This window comes from Bos grunniens, chromosome 22 (assembly GCF_055505025.1).
Source record: "Bos grunniens cultivar Pamir isolate PY7600 chromosome 22, Bosgru_T2T1.0, whole genome shotgun sequence".
Lineage (NCBI taxonomy): Eukaryota > Metazoa > Chordata > Mammalia > Artiodactyla > Bovidae > Bos > Bos grunniens.
The window spans coordinates 46,883,915-46,903,835 of record NC_141186.1 but is presented as its reverse complement, the minus strand read 5'-3'; the positions used below and the strand labels follow the sequence as shown (position 1 = coordinate 46,903,835).

Below are 19,921 nucleotides of genomic sequence, written 5' to 3'. Positions count from 1 at the left end.
GATACTTTTAAAAGTGAAAGAGAAGCTTGTTAAAATACTCTTGGACAAGAGTTGTAAACCAAGATTACTCCAGGCAAAGGGGTAGTTAAGATTGCCAGATAAAATATAGAACACCCTGTTGAGTTTGAAATTTAAATGTAACTAGAAGTGCTGTGTTTTTGTTATTCTGAAAACCCTGCTTGTATTCATAAACACGTGGAACATGCTTCCTGCCTGCACGATGCTTCTCATCCAATAATCACAACCAGGTTATCAAGCTCGGGCACCCAGTTGATTACTTATCACACACCACAACTCTGGGAGGTGGGTAGTGCTTTCCCAGTCTACAGGGGATGATTAACAGGTTAATAACATCCCCAAGGTCAGACAGCTAGGACCTGCAGGGTGCACTAGGAAACAGGGAGTCGGGACCAGCTCCTTAGATCCTTCGACCTTGCAAAGTCTGTACCTTGTCTGCCCCACACCCTTCTGCCTTCCAACTAGCATGTGATATCAGTGAGCTCCTTTTTCAGGTTTTAAAATATCCTGCAGGAAAGTGAAGAGTTTTCAAGGCTACTTCTCCACTGCTGGATCGGACAGGCAGCAGGAGGCAACCAGCTGTTTTCACTGTATCAAACCCGAAACATGTCACGCAGAAAAAATGTCAAGTCATTTTGAAAAATGTCTGAAGCATAATGTGCTTGACAGGGGTGAAATAGCATTGGCCATAGTCACGTAATTACTACCTTGGTGTTTGTTTACCGTGCAGCCCTCTTTTCTTCCACTCGAATTAAATCAATCTGAGCAGCTATGCAGCCTTTTAAAACCCAGGTCTCAGCCTGTACAACAGTCAGATTTTCTCCGGTTCTTCCTATGCATGATCCTTGCCAGGCTGACTAAGCAACTTAACAGTTTCTTCCATGTTCCTATCTTCAGACTAAACTCAGACAGACTTATTGAATTAAAGTAAGTGGAGGTCACCTATATATACATACGTGTGTGTGTGTGTGTGTGTGTCCCCCTACCCCACCCCCAACCCTCACCAATGAAAAATGTTAAGATAGGGTGAGGTCCTGAGGGCTGAGATCTGATTTGAATTGAAGCTATAGTCAGACACCTCAATATTGCTATCCACTAGATGTCGCTGATGATTCACACCAGTGCAACTGTGAGCCCATTTCTGGATGTTAAAAAAAGTCCCTAAAAATGTCAAGCCAGAGCTAAAAATCTGCAGCTTCCAAGTATTTCTTTTTTTTTTTTAGCTTTTACTTTTTAATATTTTCTTTGTGGTCATCCAAATGGATCTTCTTTCTCCTTTCAGTGATCTCTCTCTCCCTTTAGCAAAAGACAGTGAAGAGGTTAAGGAAGGCTCTTTCATTTAAACCATCTCACTCTTTGTGTAGGTTGCTTTTGTTTAATTTTTGCGAGACTCCTCAGACTTCATCTCCTTGATGAATTTGGTTAGTGTGTATTAACACAACTTATCTAGTTTCTGTAGATTTCCTCAAGACAGTGAAGTTGATGTGCCTTTTACAGATCTATGCTTGGTTTACTTTGAAAATGGAAAAAAAAAAATTTCTTAACCACTGGCTGTTTGCCCCTGACAATAGGAGGGATTAGATGATTGTTGTAGTCCAAGGAGGTTGAGTCTTTGGTCAGTCATTCTGACTTAAGGATTCAAGCTGGAAGGATGCTCCTAGAGAAAGATAGGGTAGTTGGATGTGGAGGTAATGAAGCCAAGCCCTCTGGTATACAGAGTAAATTCTAAGCTGGACAATAACAACAAAAGCAGAAAGACTGGCAGCTGCTGTAGATTTCCACTCCTAATGAGCTACATTTCTTCCCCCAGAGCATGGCTAATAGGGGATGAGATCGTCAAATTTTAAAAAGCAATGTTAAAAAGGAGTTAGGATAGCTTTAATCAAACAACAACAAAATCATCAAACTGGTTTTCAGAGAAGCTTGAGACTCATGGAAAGTTAATTTGTAAGTATTACAATGGCAAAGGTTCTTTCTTTCTTTCTTTTTTTCATTAAAGAGGAAAGAAAATCTCCTATTTTTTAAACAACAAACCACCTGGTGTGGATGTGTATATTGGGAGAGTTGTTAGAGCCCAATACTAGAGTGGGAATTTGTTCTAGATCCTGTTTTCAACACAGAGGAGCTCTGGTGGTATAGCATCTTCTGCAAGAGTGGTCTTACGCTTCTCAACTGTAGTTGGGATTTCAGCAAGAGTTGAAAGGATCTAGTAGATATCCTGTGGGTTACACTGTGGTGGTGCTTTATTGTCAACTGCAGAGTGAATGGCCCTTTGCCAGGCTTTCCTGCTCATTTTCCATGCCTACCTTCAAACCCAGCAAACTGAAGCTCCTTAAAATATGAAGTGGTTGGTTTTTTCGCCATGGACTTTTCTTGGACTGAAGCACTTGCTTGAGTTAATTTTTTAAAATAATCTTCTTTGGGTTTCATTATATTGCAGAAAATGTAACATCCATGAAGTAAGAATAATGTAATCACAAGAAAGTTAGATTTCCCAGCCTTTGGAAGAAAAAGGCCCAAGTTTCCTGATTATAATCTGACATTCTGTTTAGAATTTCAAGGAATGAAAACCCTTTAAATGTCTACTTTACTGTACTGTGGATGGAGGCTCGGGAGAAAAAAGCCACAATGCTGTATCAAAACATAAAATACTTCCTGAGTTTCCTCACAGTATGAATTAATCATATTTGATACTAATTGTGTCCTTGCTACACAACAACTTCCTGTGTAAATTGTGGGAAAATGTGAAAACATTTCTAAGCCCCAAGCAAGTTTTACAATGAGCTTATATATGTGATTTGTTATTTGCTAGATAGCTTCTGCAGATTTACCAAGATGCAGTATTGCTATTTTTCACTTTTGGAAAAATTACAAATATTTCCCCTCCCCTTCAATCAAAGTGTTAAAAGTATTGGAGGTTGGATCAGTAATATAATTTTGATCGAGTTGTTGGGCTCATTTAGAATTATTTGTGTGTATATTATTAAGATCCCCAGTGAATTGTTTGACTTTTGTAATTTATAACTCTTTGTCCCAGAGCCAACATTTAGAATTTAAACTACCAAATAACCATTTTTTATATCTTTGATTAAAGCTCCTTTTCCAACTCAACATTCTCAGAAGTACGCCTAGTCCTGAACATGGTTTGATTTCCTGATAGGTCTTGGGGTGTGTTCAGGGTCTACTGATAAATTGTGGATCTCTCACATTTGTTCAGGGTCTACCCTGCAGTAAAGTCTGAAACCAACTTTCCTCTTGAATTTCCTCCAGACCAGACTGTAATGACTTCAACAATCAGCACTTGCAGACTAGAGTGAATAATCTGAAATCTATAAAGATACCATCACTGGAGGGTTTCTTTACATTTATTTGATTATTGTGGAAATTTGCTTGAAAATTAATTCTTTGATGCAGTAATGAACATGCGTTTGAGCAAATTCCCGAAGATAGTGAAGGACAGGGAAGCCTGGCGTGCTGTAGTCCATGGGGTCTCAAAGAGTCAGACGTGATAGCAACTGAACAACAACTAACAGATGGAGAAACAATGGAAACAGTGAGACACTTATTTTTTTCGGCTCCAGAATCACTGCAGATGGTGACTGCAGCCATGAAACTAAAAGATGCTTGCTCCTTGGAAGAAAAGCTATGTCCAACCTAGACAGCATATTAAAAAGCAGAGACATTACTTGGCCGACAAAGGTCCATCTAGTCAAAGCTATAGTTTTTCCAATAGTCACGTATGTATGTGAGAGTTGGACTATAAAGAAAGCTGAGCACTAAAGAATTGATGCTTTTGAACTGTGGTGTTGGAGAAGACTCTGAGAGTCCCTTGGACTGCAAGGAGATCAAACCAGACAATCCTCAAGGAAATCAGTCCTGAATATTCATTGGAAGGACTGATGCTGAAGCTGAAACTTCAATACTTTAGCCACCTGATCCGAAGAACTGACTCATTGGAAAAGATCCTAATGCTGGGAAAGATTGAAGGCAGGAGGAGAAGGGGACGACAGAGGATGAGATGGTTGGATGGCATCACTGACTCGATGGACATGAGTTTGAGCAAGCTCTGGGAGATGGTGAAGGACAGGAAAGCTTGGTGTGCTGCAGTCCATGGGGTCACAAAGAGTTGGACACTAATGAGTAACTGAACAACAACAATAATGTTACAATAGGGAGTACAATATTATATGTAATTATATGTGTAGTACTACACATAGTACAACATAATATATATTATATATGTTAATATACATATAATATATGTATTAAATATATTAATATATAATATATTACATGCATATACTATAAATTTATGTCCTTCAACTAAACAGTCTTGTAGCTTCATGAACATATGTACATATAAAGTGTATTGGTAAAGTTGGTTGTTCAGCTCTAATGTCTACCTGTAGGGGATTGAGATAAGTTATAGTCTTCAAAACTATGAAGAAGGTCTATATTCATTACTGTGAAAAGACGGCCATGCTACATTCTTAGGCAAACAAAATAAAAGAGAAACTGCAAAATGCTCTCATACTGTTGTGGTCCCATTTTTACAAATGTGGGTGTTCATAGATATCATGTAAAAGACTATTTATCACTAGAATAGTAGAAGTATAGCTATTTAAAAATTTTGATAGTTCTGTGCCCTCTAATTTTTATGATGAAATTTTATTATTTTTATTATCAGAAGATAAATAAGGAAACCCTTTTCTTATTGGAGGCAAACAAAGGTGTTTGTTTTGGATCTCTCCATTTATTGTGTGTTTTCAGATGCTGATATGAAAATGTGGCTAGAGCAAAAAATGCAGATGCATTTCTGTAGCAAAGTGGATCCTAGAATACAATACCATTCTTCAAAATACTGAACTTCATTTTAAAGGAGAAAGTAAAAACATGCTCTTTATCTCTGAATTTGGCCCTGAAAACAAAAGCATTGAAATCACTTTTTCGTGTCTTTCTTCTCATGAGGTTTGGTTAGGATTCTGTAAAGGTTTTATTGGAAAATTACAAATACATTAGGATTGTGAGGCTTTCAGCATATGCATATTGCTGTTGCTGTTTACTATGGGATTTTTTTTTTCTAAATGGCTCCAGGCATTAATTTGAAGGAAGCTTGTCTGGATTTAATTTATTTTAATTAAAATATAAAATGAGGCTATAGTAGAAGTTGACAGTGTGGAAATTCCCCATTCATGCTATCTGCATTGTATCTTCTGAGTTCCAGTTGCAAATAATGACCAGGAATTACTGGGTATTGCTTCACACTGTATTTTTTTTTTTTTTTAACCGTGCCTTTTGCTTGGGCAGAATTGATTAAGTAGTGGAATTCTTTTTAAAAATAATAAAGATGTTTTAATTTAGGTAGGCTGCACATTTTTATCAAAATATTATAGAGCTGTTGTTTTGATTCAAAGCAAAAAATGAACACATCCTCTTGTGAAATGGATAATAAAATGACTTTGTGTTGAGCATTGGAGGTTGGAAAGGGAAGGAGTGAATACAGCTCTATGGGACAGTTACCACAGTTGTGAGTAGCCAGGTATTTATTTACTTGTTCAATGTCTATCTCTCTTTCAAATAGTAAACTATGTGAGAATGGAGACAGTGTCTATTATCTTCTTGGTTTTTGTAACTCCAGCAACTAGCCAGTGCCTGTAACTTAGTATATGCTCAATAGATAAATATCAAATGAATGAATGTGTTCTGGACATGGTAGAGTTGTCTTCAGATACTTTGTTTTGGAGCTAGTTTTCCTTTGCCCAAATATTCTTCAGGCTTCTATAAAAGTAATATTTGAATTGTACAAAGTAATACTGAAACCATTCTTCCTAAAAAAAAAAAAAAAAAAAAAAAACGTTGGAACATTACTGATCCATCCAGTTCTAGGAAAGATGGAGTAGTCTCATTATATCCAGATCCTCCCACTTACAACTAAAACCCTCTAGACATCACATAAAGAATGAGCTTAGGAAGACTTTGAAAGGTAGAAGGAAGAAGACAGATGGCCTGAGGACCTTCAGACTTGAGGAACCACATGGCTGTGGGTCCCCTGGGTTTCTTCATTACTTCTCATACATCGTGAACAGAGCATACCAGAAGCCTCCCACCTGGACTGCCAACAAGCACAGACTACAAGAAAATCTTCTTCCCCTAGACAGAGGACTAGAAAAAGAATGGCCTAAAAGCAAAAAATCCTTTTATTCACTCTATACCAGACAAATACCTATGAAAAAAACAGTCCCTCAACCCCACCCTGCCCTGTCCTGCCCCCCATGGAGTTAGCAGGGGCAAGCAGAGAGCTGATCTTCCACCCCATGCTCCCAGCCAGTATAATCAAGCAGCAGAACTTCAATTCCCCCACCTGGTGGTGTGAACAGAACTAAGAAAGAAACTGGTCTCTCATTCACTGTGTGACTGAAGCAGGCAGTGATAGCTGCACCCATTGTGTGGTATTTGTGTGATTGAATGGGAAGCTGAGCTTCCCGGCCCTGCTGGGGGACACAGGCAGTGCTCCTATTCCAGAGTGAGCTGAGCCCCCACCACTGCCCTGTGTCAACAAGACTAAATGAAGGAGCTTCCCTGGCAGTCAAGTGGTTAAGTCAAGTGGTTAAGTGCCGAGGTCCAGCCCCGGCTGATCCAGGGAGTTCGAAGCGGGGACTGCATCAGCGAGGATCAGGATACAATAGCTTCAATTAGATATTAATTAGAGATGTAAAGAGTAATAGAATGAGGATAGCTCAGCAGGAAAATTCAGTGGAGAAAAGAGGCTGAGTAGCTTGGTTTATGCGGGAAACCAATAAAACTTCAAGACAAGAAGCTTGCACCACTTACGTAGGCCGCAGGCGTCCTTCCATTCTCCCGAAGGAGAGGAGACACTGAGGCATCCCTGGTCGGATCTTAGAAGCCCAGGCATAATTAGTAAGCTTGGTGGGTTCCGCGCTCCAGATGGAGACGCAGCCAGAGTTTGAGAGAGAGTGCAACATGGAGAGACCAGTATTTCGAGAAACTGATCCCAATTCTTTATTTTCCATGGTGTACTTTTATACACTGAGATGTTATGCAAAAGTCATGCGGGGTCAGCAGTCCTGACTTTTATCAAAGTCAGGTGCTTCATACAAATGTATACAGAGGTCTTAGGGGTGTTACATCATCTTCTGGCCAGGGGGCCTGCTGACAATTTATGACCCTCTCCTTGTGACAGCGATCAGTCTGCCAGGACACTTATTTCTCCAGGGGTGATTATTCTTAAAAAAGACTCCACCTTCCGAAGGTACCAGATAAAGTTACATTCCTATAGGGTGAGGGTGTAGTGGGTTTTAATTAAGGAAAGAATTTACTTAGCCTAAGGTCTAATGTGATTAATATCAAAGGTTAATACTTATTTCTTCTATATATTCATTAATGTGTGTAAGGGCAGGGGATGTGGAGACTTAGCAACAAACATTGGCTCAACAAATGAAAAACCCTTCACCAGTACAATTTCTAATCAGCCCACTATACTTATACTAATGGTTTTCTAACTTTTCTAAGGAACCTGATTTTAGAAGGTTTAAAGCATCTCGTGCCTCTCACGGTTGGGAGGCTGTGAGCAATCACATGTGGCTGGACAAGCCTGTCAGGCAGGCTAGAGAACCTTCAGAGGAGTTTGTAGGTTAAAACATTCTTGTCATGCCCAGGAGTTTTTATTAACTGGAGCTCTAAGTTAACTCCTTCTCTGAAAGAGGTGGTGGGGGACAGCCCCCCGTAAAGTCAGAGGTGTAGGTGAGAGCACAAAGTAGTAAAGTAGGCAGGCTCTGGTTATGGGGGTAGATGCTTGAGGATTTCCAGGGGGACTCCTGAGGCTCGATCCCACCTTTGCATACGTCGAGCCTCCTTCCTCATGACCTTTGCCATGGGCGGAGTGCCTCACGCTGGCCCCCAACAATTCTGCACTTCTACTGCAGGGGGTATGGGTTGGATCCCTGGTCAGGGAACCCCTGATGCCTCATGGTGTGGAGGGGAGGGGAAAGAAACAAACAAATGACTAAATGAGGCAGTGCAAGTTGGGGCTCATCAGTGTTCTCCTTTCTCCCTTCCCAGCGGGAAGCTGACCTTGTACTTCCCCACCCACACAGCAGCGATGATGCTGAATGAGATGGTATAAAGCAGAGCTAGTTGGCCCTCTGGCTTTTGGCCCACCCTGGTACACCACTAGTGCTGACGGGGTCCTCTGTGGCATCAGGGAGACTGGTGAAGCTGATGTGCGGTGGTTGGCACTCCAGTCTCCCCAGTCCCTGTGAGTGTACTCAGAGGGCAGCTGAGCCTTCACCTTCACTGACAACAACAAAGTGGAAGGAAGGTGTGGGAGTTGGACCAGTTAGCACTCTCCTCTCCTCTCCCTTGGGGTTAGTAGGACCCAGTGGGGAGCTGGGCTTCCTTGTCCAGTCTGCAGTAATAAAACACTATGTCACATCTCTCATTGCCCACTCCTCTGGTGGCAGTGGAGCTCAACAGGAAGCTAAACTTACACATCTACACAGAGCTTAAAAGATGAAGTGAATTGGATTGGAGCCCCACTTTCACTGGGAAGATATCAGCAGGGCTGAGAACAGAGCTGAACTGCCATCCCACCTGAATGCAATAAGATGATGTGACTCAGTGTGCCACTTTTGCTGTTGGCAGGGCCTAGTGGAAAGCTACATACACATTCACCCCAGCTCTCCTGCTCAACTCAACAGAGAGAGAGACTGCTAAAGGAGAGGAATAGGATTTGGAGTCTCATAATATACAAATGTCCAGTGATAAAATTGAAAATTACCCATCATTGTTGTTGTTGTTCAGTCACTAAATCATGTCCGACTCTTCACAGCTCTATGGACTGCAGCATGCCAGGCTCTCCTGTCTTTTACTATCTCCTGGAGTTTGTTCAAATTCATGTCCATTGAGTCAGTGATGCTATCTAACAATTTCATCCTCTTCTGCCCCCTTCTTCTTTTGCCTTCAATCTTTATCAGCATCAAGGTCTTTTCCAGTGAGTCAGCTCTTTCCTTAGGGTGGCTGAAGTATTGAAACTTCAGCTTCAGCATCAGTCCTTCCAAGCAAGGTTGATTTCCTTTAGGATTGACTGGTTTGATCTCCTTGCAGTCCAGGGGACTCTCAAGAGTCTTCTCTAGCACCACCATTCGAAAGCACCAATTCTTCGGCACTCAGCTTTCTTTATGGTCCAACTCTCACCTCTATACATGACTACTGGAAAAACCATAGCTTTGAATTTGCAGACTTTTGTCAGCAAGGTGATGTCTCTGCTTTTTAATATGCTGCCTAGCTTTGTCATAGCTTTCCTTCCAAGGAAGAATCATCTTTTAATTTCATAGCTTCAGTCACTGTCCTCAGTGATTTTGGAGCCCAGGAAAGTAAAATCTGTCAGTTTCCATTTTTCCCCTTCTGTTTGCCATGAAGTGATGGGACTGGGTGCCATGATCTTAGTTTTTTGAATGTTGATTTTCAAGCTAGCCTTTTCACTCTCCTCTTTCATGCTTATCAAAAGGCTCTTTAGTTCCTCTTCACTTTCTGCCATTAGAGTGGTGCCATCTGCCTATCTGAGGTTGGTGGTATTTCTTCTGGCAATCTTGATTCCAGTTTGTGATTCATCCAGCCTGGCTTTTCACATGATATACTCCGCATATAAATAAAATAATCAGGGTGACAACATACAGCTTTGTTGTACTTTTTTCCCGGTTTTGAACAAGTCCATTGTTCCATGTCCAGTTCTAACTGTTGCTTCTTAACCCATATACAGGTTTCTCAGGAGATAGGTAAGGTGGTGTGGTACTCCTATCTCAAGAATTTTCCACAGTTTGTTGTGATCCACACAGTCAAAGGCTTTAGTGTAGTCAATGGAACAGAAGTAGATTTTTTTTCTGGAATTACCTTGCTTTTCTCTATGATCCAACGAATGTTGGCAATTTAATGTCTGGTTTCTGTGCCTTTTCTAAACCCACCTTGTACATGTGGAAATTCTTGGTTCATGTACTGCTGAAGCCTCTCTTGGAGAATTTTGAGCATTACTTTGCTAGTGTGTGAGATGAGTGCAATTGTGTGGTAGTTTGAACATTCTTTGGCATCACCTTTCTTTGGGATTGGAATGAAAACTGACCTTTTCCAGTCCTGTGGCCACTGCTGAGTTTTCCAAATTTGCTGACATGTTGAGTGTAGCACTTTAACAGCATCATCTTTTAAGATTTTAAATAGCTCAGCTGGAATTCCATCACCTCCAGTAGTTTTTTTCTTAGTAATGCTTTCTAAGACCCACTTGATTTCACACTGGAGAATATCTGGCTCTATGTGGCTAACCACACCATCATGATTATATGGGTCATTAAAACATTTTTTGTATATTTTTCTGTGTATCTTGCCACTTCTTCTTAATCTCTAGCTTCTTTTAGGTCCTAACAGTTTCTGTCCTTTATTGTTCCCATCTTTGCATGAAATATTCCCTTGGTGTCTCTAATTATCTCTTTTTAAAATTAATTAGTTAATTTTTAAATGAAACAAAGATGAATATTTTTAATGCTAAAAGTACTATTCACAAAGAAGATAGACATTATAAATCATTAGAGACCTAACAACAAAGAAAAATACATAAAGCAAAGGTCAGAAGAAATATAAGGGAAAAGAAAAATATATATAATCATAGTGAGACATATTAATCTCTGATTTTCTGAAAGAGATCTCTAGTCTTTGTTTTCCTCTACTTCTTTGCATTAAGAACTCTGTCTTTCTTTTTATTATTCTCTAGAAATCTGCATTCAGTGTGGAATATCTTTCCCTTTCTCCTTCTCCTCTTACTTTTCTTCTTTCCTCTGCTATTTGTAAAGCCTCCTCAGACAACCATTTTACCTTCTTGCATTACTTTTTCTTGGGGATGATTTTGATCACTGTACAATCTTATGAACCTCTGTCCATAGTTCTTCAGGCACTCTTGTCTTCCAGATCTAATGCCTTGAATCTATTTGTCACCTGCACTGTATAATCATAAGGGTTTTGATTTAGATGATACCCTAATGGCCTAGTGATTTTCCCTACTTTCTTCAACTGAAGCTTGAGTTTTGCAATAAGGTGTTGATGATCTGAGCTACAGTCAGCTCCAGTTCTTGTTTTTGCTAACTGTAAAGAGCATCTCCATCTTTGGCTGTAAATAATATAATCAGTCTGATTTTGGTATTGACTATTTGATGATGTCCTTGTGTAGAGTCATCTCTTGTGTTGTTGAAAGAGAGTGTTTGCTATGATCAGTGTATTCTCTAGAGAAAACTCAGTTAGTCTTTGCCCTGTTTCATTTTGTACCGCAAGGCCAAACTTGCCTATTACTCCAGGTGTCTCTTGACTTCCTTCTTTTGCATTCCATTCCCCTATGATGAAAAGAAATTTTTTTTTTTTTTTTGGTATTAGATCTAAAAGGTCTTATAGGTCATCATACCAAGAATCAAGAAAAATCCCAAGTTGAATAAGAGAACAACCAACACGAATCAAGAATGAATCAGATGTTGGATTTTATCTAAACTATCTGATGAAGATTTTAAAGAAGCCATCATAAAAATACTTCAACAAACAATTACTTATTTTCTTTAGGCAAATGAAAATTGGATAATCTCAACTAAGAAAAATAAGTTATAAAAAAATGGAAATTATGGAATTGAAAGACGCAATCACCAAAATAAAAGAAAAACTCACCTCACTGGATGAGCTAGTAGTAGAGTGGAGATAAACAGAATATAGAATCTGTGGGATAATAAAAAAGGGCCTAACATTCATATCATCAAAGATCGAGAAGGAGAAGAGAAAGTGAGATTAAAAAAGTATTTAAGAAATGATGGCTGAAAACTTCCTAAATTTGATGCAAGACAAACTGCAGATCCAAGAAGCTGAAGCTGAGTAAACTCCAAATAGGATAAACCCAAAGAAATTTACATGAAGATATATCAGAATGAAACTTCTGAAAACTAAAGGAAAAAAATGAACTTGTTACTTATATGGAAACACCTACTTGAAATATGACAGATTTCTTATCTTAATCCATGGAGGCCAGAGGAAGTAGTATAATATTTTTTCAGTACTCAAACTGTAAAAAGAATATCCCTCAGCAAAAAAAGAAATAAAGACATTCTCAGGTAAGTAATGATAAGAGAATCTTTTACTCCCTGTAAAGAATGGCTAAAGGAAGTTCTCTAAATAGTAGGGAAATGATAACAGAAGACTTAGAGGTTCAGAAAGGAAAGAAGAACATTGGAATGGATGACAATAGAGGTGACTATAATAGACTATTCTTTTTATAAGTTTCTTAAATCATGTGTTATCATTGAAGCAAAAATTATAAAACCTAATGTGGTGTTCCGTTTATATAGCAAAAAACAAGACAATTATAGCTACAAATTGGGGAGTATAAAGGGGCCTAAATGCATGTAAGAAACACAAGCTGAATCAAGATTGCCAGGAGAAATATCAATAACCTCAGATATGCAGATGACACCACCCTTATGGCAGAAAGTGAAGAGGAACTCAAAAGCCTCTTGATGAAAGTGAAAGAGGACAGAGAAAAAGTTGGCTTAAAGCTCAACATTCAGAAAACGAAGATCATGGCATCCGGTCCCATCACTTCATGGGAAATAGATGGGGAAACAGTGGAAACAGTGTCAGATTTTATTTTTCTGGGCTCCAAAATCACTGCAGATGGTGACTGCAGCCATGAAATTAAAAGACGCTTACTCCTTGGAAGGAAAGTTCTGACCAACCTAGATAGCATATTCAAAAGCAGAGACATTACTTTGCCAACAAAGGTCCGTCTAGTCAAGGCTATGGTTTTTCCTGTGGTCATGTGTGGATGTGAGAGTTGGACTGTGAAGAAGGCTGAGCGCCGAAGAATTGATGCTTTTGAACTGTGGTGTTGGAGAAGACTCTTGAGAGTCCCTTGGACTGCAAGGAGATCCAACCAGTCCATTCTAAAGGAGATCAGCTCTGGGATTTCTTTGGAAGGAATGATGCTAAAGCTGAAACTCCAGTACTTTGGCCACCTCATGCGAAGAGTTGACTCATTGGAAAAGACTCTGATGTTGGGAGGGTTTGGGGGCAAGAGGAGAAGGGGACGACAGAGGGTGAGATGGCTGAATGGCATCACTGACTCGATGGACGTGAGTCTGAGTGAACTCTGGGAGTTGGTGATGGACAGGGAGGCCTGGCGTGCTGCGATTCATGGGGTCGCAAAGAGTCGGACACGACTGAGTGACTGATCTGATCTGAAATGCATGTAAACTTTCTACATGTCACTATAAACATCTCTATCAGCAGACTGTGATAAATTATGCATCTATATTGTAATACCTAGAACAACCAGTTCTTTAAATTGGTGGTTCTCCTTAATGGCATTTTTCAAAACATGATTACATGCCCATACACATACTTTACAAAATTCAGAGTGTTATTAGGATTTTGTATGTTGTTTTTGCTTGGCCGCTCAATCATGTCTGACTCTTTGTGACCCTATGGACTGTAGCATGCCAGGCTTCCCTGTCCTTCACTATCTCTCAGAATTTGATAAAACTCATGTCCATTGAGTTGATGATGCCATCCAACCATCTCATCCTCTGTTGCCCCCTTCTCTGTAATTTGCTTTATTATATTCATTTTTTTTTACAATAATTGCTTGTATTCACTGTGTTAGATATGAATGCACCACTTTAGTTTTCTATTCCTTTATTGAGAGACTTTTTTCCTGGCTTTAGCCACTATAAACAGTGCATAATGGTCATGCTTGTTGGAGGTTCCTTGAGTACATTTGTGTTTGTTTTTGAATTTTGCTAATTGAAATGAAACCCCTTGAGTATTTGCCCCTGTATTGTTTCCTTGGCTCATAGTTGCCCACAGACTAAATCAGATTCTTGGAGACCCCACTTTGCAGGAGATAGCTTTCCTGGAAATGCAAGCTCTAGAGAATCAGAATATGTGTTCCTGCATCACGACATGCCTTCAGCCAAGGAATTCAGACATTACTGATCACTCCTCCCAGCCCACACGGATGTTTAAGAAATCTTTTCGTTGTATTCAAGGATCCCTGATTGCCTACAGATCGGTTTCCTTGAGGATTCCTGGTGCCAGTACAAAACTTGCTCCATTCTTTTCTTCCTTGATTTTTACAGAGTGGATGGACATGAATCCTTGCATCTCTTTGGTCATTTAAGATGGTTAAACTCAGGTAGTCTGGAAGCCCAGTGAATAACAGAGGTGCTAACACTGTGTTCAGGTGACAAGGGAGACAGATAATCTCTGCCCGAGGGTGTTTGCAGGTTGGTATACTGTCACTCACTGGCCACAAGTAGACAGACATTGTGTATGCTTGACAGCATATTGGTGGGGTGTGGGAAAGAGATATAGATGTACACACACTATAAATATGAGTTTCGTAGGGGTTGTATTAAGGAAAATATTAGAGATAAATGGAATTATGATAAATTACTGATGATCAAATGGCTAACCAAAATTTCTCTGAGGACAAGAAAGGCTTTGTTAAGTCCATGGGAAGGGTAGTAGGAAGAGGGGAAGAATCATTCCTTTACTGCTTCTAATGCTCTTTGAGTATGGAAAATCTGTTGGTTTCTAAGTAAATCTTTTTACCCCCTTAACTTTCTTGTGGGTTACTTCCAAAATATGGTGGAAAAATAATTTGGAAGCTGACATGTAGGGGATTTTAATTACTAATTTGTGTTTTATGATACTCCTTAGGATAAGTGATTTGTCTTTATCAGCCTCCAAATAAGGAACATGAAGACTTACAATTTTCAGTTATGAAAATCATCCTAAGTAAATTTTGCTTTAGGAAATCAGGATGACCTCTTGTTGATTTTCAGTGAAACTCCCTGGGAGATGGGACAAGTCTTTGAAAAATCAATGTATAATTAATGCATATTTATTTGTTTAAAAAGAAAGATTGAATTGAATTATTACTAAAGCATTTAAGGTGACCTGTCTTTCCTAGCAAGGGCATTTAGATGGCTAAATTATGATAAAGGGAGTATTGTGTTTGTTAGCTATTATCATTCTAAATTTGCATAAAAGAAATCATAATAGTGAGAGATATTAAATGCATTAATTATCCATTAAAGGGGTAATTTAACAGTCATTAAGAGAGGCACTAGTAGATTGGTGATCATCTTTAAAAATGATGTACTTGATTTAAGCTTTATATAATATCGAAAAGATTAATGTGCCATTTTTACTTTGGTAAAATACATTTTGTTTTGTTTTCTGGTGTTCTCGCGAGATAATCTTGCGATGAGCGTAAGGTCCTTCTCCACCATTTTGTCTCCAATCTCTCCTCTGGCTACTGTCCTGTAGAGGGTTCCTTGGAATCGACAGAGGGTGGCCGCCCTGCCCCGGGCTCCTCGGGGTCACGAAGTCGCCTGAGGGTCGGCTATCCTGTTCCTGGCTTTTCGAGGTTGCGGAGTCACCTGAGGGCACCCGTCGTGCCTGAGCTCCTCAGGGTCTGGAAGTTGCCTGAGGGTCGGCGTCGTGTCCCAGGCTCCTCAGAGTCACTTGAGGAGCGACCTTCCTGTCCCGGGCTCGTAGGGGTCGCAGAGTCGCCAGAGGCACGGATCTTGAGTCTGAGGCACCCGGTGGTGGGGCGCGGCCCTGGACCTGTCAGTGCCGTCTCTGAGCCGGATATCGGGGACTCTGTTCAGGGTCCGAGTTACATCTCCAGTCCGAGTTTACTTCTGATTGACTGAACCCTTTGTGGAAGGTGAGACCTGCTCCTGCTAAAAACTGCTTCCTTCCATGCCCATTATTTTAAGTTTTTCACTGAGGAGATTTGAAGCTGATATAATACAGAGTTGTAAATGATTTATTATGAAAGGATATATAACTCTGGAGAAGGCAGATGGGAGAGATGTGTAGGGCAAGATGTGGGGAAAAGGCTGGGAGCTGCCATGCTCTCCTGTTTCAGTTTTCTGGTAGCTTCTGTTAAGAACTGAATATTGGAATGAATGAGCAAGCATACATCTTGTGCCTGTTGTATAACTTTGCACTAGAAACTTGGGGATGCCAGTACCCAATCTTTGACCAGGTATGAGGTGGTCACATTGACTGGCTGGGGCCCTATTTCCACCTGGTATGGTAGAGAAACCTTGCCGTTGTGTCAAGATCAGTAGTTATGAAGCAGCTTCATCACTCTCCCTGGTGCCTCCCATCGTAATGATCTTATGGCTTTTGGAGTTGCTCACCTTCTACCTTCTGGATATAACAGCCTGCAGCCTGGGTCACCTTTGTTCAGCTCATTTCATGTCTTATTTTTAAATACCTGTCTCCATTGGGACTACTATGCTTGAAGTGAAAGAAACCCACTCAAGTTAGCTTGTGTGAAGGAGTTTTTGTTTGTTTGATTTTTATGTAAATAAGGATAGAGAATTAGCTTTTGGAACCCAAGGGCATCAAGATAGCCAGGACTCAAGGATGCCTGGGGCAGGGAAGAGGAGAGTTCTTAGCAAACAAGGCAGTCTCTCTCCCACCCACTGGTATCTCCTGCTTACTTTTCACCCTCTTTGCAGATCTGGTTTTTCTGCTTTGTAGGGACATGAGCCCCACACCGGAATTGATGTGCATTTTTGAGGCCAGTGCTGGCATTTAATGGACTAGAGAGTTTGAGTCCTGATCCCAATTTCTTAGGAGGGAGAAACTGTGTTTTCATCATGTACCCACTTCTGGTTCAATAAGCTGTGATCATGGGACAAGTTTGTGTCATAAAACATGTATCAAGCAAGGCAGTTAGAGAAGACTGGTGGCTGGCAAACTCCCTAAGTCAGTGTGCCTTTACCTCTGGGATATATGCTCTCCTCTCCAAGGGAGACCAAATACTCCTCTGAAATCAGGAAAAATGGAACCAGCTCTCTCATTGTTTTCCTCCCCTCCCATCTGCCCCTTTTCCTCTTTCCTGCCACACAACTGTCTGATGTGTTTCTTCAGTGTAATATTTGCATCACATCACTGTTAACACTTAATAATGAGGGTCTTTCTGATACCCTGATACTGGCAAATCCAGACCTCCGGGTATTCAGAGGGCCCTCAGATCTTCCCTGGCCAGCCTTGTCTTCACTCCTCTGTGGGCTTGTGACCTCCCCAAAACCCAGCAGCGTTGACTTGTGACCTTCCCTTTTCTTAACCATACCCTGGACATGTGCTTCTGTTGTTCTTGTCTGGGGTGCCCCCACCTCTCTTCTCTCCAGTTCCAGAGATTCAGCTCAGCTCAAGTGGACCTGGGTTTAAGGGTTATACCTGCAGTGAGCCTTGAGGAATAGATGTGAAGAGCAGTCTTATCTGAACTCTGTTCCTGGGGCTGATAGTGGTGGTAGAAGTGATGTGAGTACAGGAGATGTTTTTCTTTAAGGTCCAGATCAATCCTCATCCTCCTCAGGAAGTTCACCCTATTCATACTCCTCCTTCCTGTCTTCAAGCTGCCTCTCTCTGTTTTATACTGGCTCTTGAACAAAGAAAATCACAAAGAAATATTCTTTTTGCTTGAATCTGCTTAAATTATCAATGATGGTTTATATAATGAACCCATTATGGTAGACGCTAGAGGATAATTCACAGAGCCTATTTCAACCCTTTTTGCCCTTGTTTTCCTCTCCTTGATTTCCCAGACTCCCTTTCATCTTTGAATGCCCATGTCACCTAACTCTGCCCAATCGGATATTGGCAGACATTCCTAGAGACGATTTCTTCCATCACTTAAACAAATGGGTGAAGAAAGAATTTCTCCCCTTGTGCCTTCTTCCTGTTTGGAACACTGATGCTATACCTGGAGTTGAAACAGGCATACTGCTACCATGAAGATGAAAGCCTTCAGCTGAGGATGGTAGAGTAGCAAGATGGGAGAAGCTGAACCTCAAAGAATGTTTTTGAACAGATGTACCTGCCTACTTCTAGACATAAACCTTTTTTTTTTTTTAAAGCTGTTGTTGAGTGGCTCTTTTTTTCCTTGAGTTGAATGCACTGTCATGAACTGACATTCACACAGCAGTGCCAATTCTTTAGCTGAAGAGTATCAAGAATCATGCCCCTTGGTTAAAATAGCTTAATTCAGTTGCTCCCTGAATCAGCATTTATGCACCCATGAACCCATCCTTCATTAGTCTGATCAGACATTTAAATGCCCATCTGATATATATGAACAGGGCAAGGGCATACTCTGTGTGCAGAACTGGGCCAGTCCTCTGAGAAACAGAGTGCCCATCTTACCTGTGGTCAGGCACTTTACGAGTTGCTGAGATGAAGGTAAGAGACAGAACAAGGAAAGGGCTTGGGTTTTTGGTGGATGTGAAACCATCCCTATATTTGCTGACTGCTTGGGAACTTGAATGTGATCCGTTTTTCTCTGACCCTGCCTTGTCTGTAGAAATGGCTGTTAATACCTGCCTATTGCCAACATCTGCTGGATCATGGAAAAAGCAAGAGAGTTCCAGAAAAACATCTATTTCTGCTTTATTGACTATGCCAAAGCCTTTGACTGTGTGGATCACAATAAACTGTGGGAAATTCTGAAAGAGATGGGAATACCAGACCACCTGATCTGCCTCTTGAGAAATTTGTATGCAGGTCAGGAAGCAACAGTTAGAACTGGACAAGGAACAACAGACTGGTTCCAAATAGGAAAAGGAGTACGTCAAGGCTGTATATTGTCACCCTGCTTATTTAACTTATATACAGAGTACATCATGAGAAACGCTGGACTGAAAGAGGCACAGGCTGGAATCAAGATGCTGGGAGAAATATCAGTAACCTCAGATATGCAGATGACACCACCCTTATGGCAGAAAGTGAAGAGGAACTCAAAAGCCTCTTGATGAAAGTGAAAGTGGAGAGTGAAAAAGTTGGCTTAAAGCTCAACATTCAGAAAACGAAGATCATGGCATCTGGTCCCATCACTTCATGGGAACTAGATGGGGAAACAGTGTCAGACTTTATTTTTCTGGGCTCCAAAATCACTGCAGATGGTGACTGCAGCCATGAAATTAAAAGATGCTTGCTCCTTGGAAGGAAAGTTATTACCAACCTAGATAGCATATTCAAAAGCAGAGACATTACTTTGCCAACAAAGGTCCGTCTGGTCAAGGCTATGGTTTTTTCTGTGGTCATGTATGAATGTGAGAGTTGGACTGTGAAGAAGGCTGAGCGCCGAAGAATTGATGCTTTTGAACTGTGGTGTTGGAGAAGACTCGAGAGTCCCTTGGACTGCAAGGAGATCCAACCAGTCCATTCTGAAGGATATCAGCCCTGGGATTTCTTTGGAAGGAATGATGCTACAGCTGAAACTCCAGTACTTTGGCCACCTCATGCGAAGAGTTGACTCATTGGAAAAGACTGTGATGCTGGGAGGGATTGGGGGCAAGAGGAGAAGGGGACGACAGAGGATGAGATGGCTGGATGGCATCCCTGACTCGATGGACGTGAGTCTGAGTGAACCCTGGGAGTTGGTGATGGACAGGGAGGCCTGGCGTGCAGCAATTCATGGGGTCGCAAAGAGTCGGACACGACTGAGTGACTGATCTGATCTGATCTGATCTGATAGAGAAGGGCTGCTTGAAACATTTAAAGATGGAATATTTGTCCTGGTACACAGAAGTGATGAATGAAGGTGCGTGGGGAAGAAAGCAAAGAACAACTGTTGAAGAAAAGCACCTTGAATGAACTCCTCTTATTTTATTGGTGAAAGAGACAACATACAGTGAGGGGGAGAAGGGGCATCTTTGTACACCAGAACCATCTCCGAATCTGGGGAAATCAGACTAGACCAGGAATTCTTCTCTATCACCAGCTGTCTGCCTTTTCTCTTGTTATTTAGCTTTGTTGTCTCAGTGAATGTGTGTCTGTGTGGTGG

At 40.9% G+C, this 19,921-nt stretch overlaps 1 protein-coding gene and 1 long non-coding RNA gene across 7 annotated transcripts in view; one reads left to right on the top strand and one right to left on the bottom strand.

The window, feature by feature from the left end:
• CACNA2D3 (calcium voltage-gated channel auxiliary subunit alpha2delta 3) overlaps positions 1 to 19,921 on the top strand; it is a 900,680-nt gene that overhangs the window by 309,555 nt on the left and 571,204 nt on the right. The window lies entirely within an intron of this gene.
• On the bottom strand, positions 5,729 to 6,983 carry LOC147348376 (uncharacterized). Its single transcript, XR_015151533.1, has 2 exons — positions 6,850 to 6,983; positions 5,729 to 5,846 (listed from the first exon to the last, which is right to left on the bottom strand). It is a non-coding gene; the product is annotated as an uncharacterized LOC147348376 (long non-coding RNA).